Source organism: Lagenorhynchus albirostris, chromosome 6 (assembly GCF_949774975.1).
Source record: "Lagenorhynchus albirostris chromosome 6, mLagAlb1.1, whole genome shotgun sequence".
Classification (NCBI taxonomy): domain Eukaryota; kingdom Metazoa; phylum Chordata; class Mammalia; order Artiodactyla; family Delphinidae; genus Lagenorhynchus; species Lagenorhynchus albirostris.
In genome coordinates, this window is record NC_083100.1 from 115,726,940 (window position 1) to 115,728,004 (window position 1,065).

Below are 1,065 nucleotides of genomic sequence, written 5' to 3' on the forward strand. Positions count from 1 at the left end.
AAGAGTGGTTTGCAAACTGTTTCTGAAACTATTTTTCAAATCGTGACCTAAGCTTCCATGCAGATCCTGTGGGGAATACCTTGGGGGCAAGAGGGTGTAGGGTGGGCTCTTATACCCTTCCCCTTAACAGGGGCTACTTTGCTTCTGTAAATGCTATCAGATATTGGGTTCCACATAAGATTTCTTTAAAATACATGACACACTGTTTAAAAAGTGTGAACGTGAACATTTGTATAATAAAATTTGGTAAAATGTTTGGACACCAGTGTAGTAAAAAGACTTCAACACTATCACCGTTTTAAACTGATAGGAACAGATACTATACTTGATCTTAGCCAAAAAGCAGAGAAGTGTTCATCATCATTTAAAAAATAAAATTATAGAGAAGGCTTCCACAGGCCAGGCAGTCTTCTAAATTCTGGGCACACAAAAGGGCATGAAAACATGGTCCCTGCCATCAAGGAGAGTAACTAGCAAACTTTCATAAAAATTGCTTTCACTCACATCTGTGTGTTTATCAAAGCCCATGGGGGTTGCAGATGAGGAAATGGGGGCTGAGCTTCCAGAAAGTGTCAACACCATTAACCAGCAGGACTCAGCTCTGCCCTACCCCACCCCCCTTCTTCCCACTTGAAGTCTTACAACCACTCCTACAGGTTATAATGTCAGTGGACTTGAGAAAAGCAAGAAACTGCACCAGAATTGTAATACTGGTTGTTTTTTCATAGAGGAATTTTGTGTGATTTATATTTTCTTCTTTATACTTTTCTGCGTTTTCAGATTTCCTCTAACGTATCATATATTCCATTTTGATGCTTGTCTATTATTTTTATAATGAGGAAAAGGTCTTTGAAAAGTAACAGAACCGTTTGTATTCTGAGGTGATGCTGCCCATCTTTGACAGAACATGGATGTGATTTAATTTTTTCCCCTTTAGAAACGAGTTTCATTATTTCACGGGAAGGTAAAGGGAGTTATAATTTCAAAACAGCAATACACACTTCCTTTCCCGATCATTTTATTCTATCAGAGAAACAGAGTAAAACCAGCTGGATTTATCAGGGT

The 1,065-nt window shown here is 38.4% G+C and overlaps 1 pseudogene; it reads right to left on the bottom strand.

Moving 5' to 3' along the window:
• Positions 1 to 210: 210 nt before the first annotated feature.
• Positions 211 to 355, bottom strand: LOC132522486 (U2 spliceosomal RNA; annotated as a pseudogene).
• Positions 356 to 1,065: the final 710 nt, after the last annotated feature.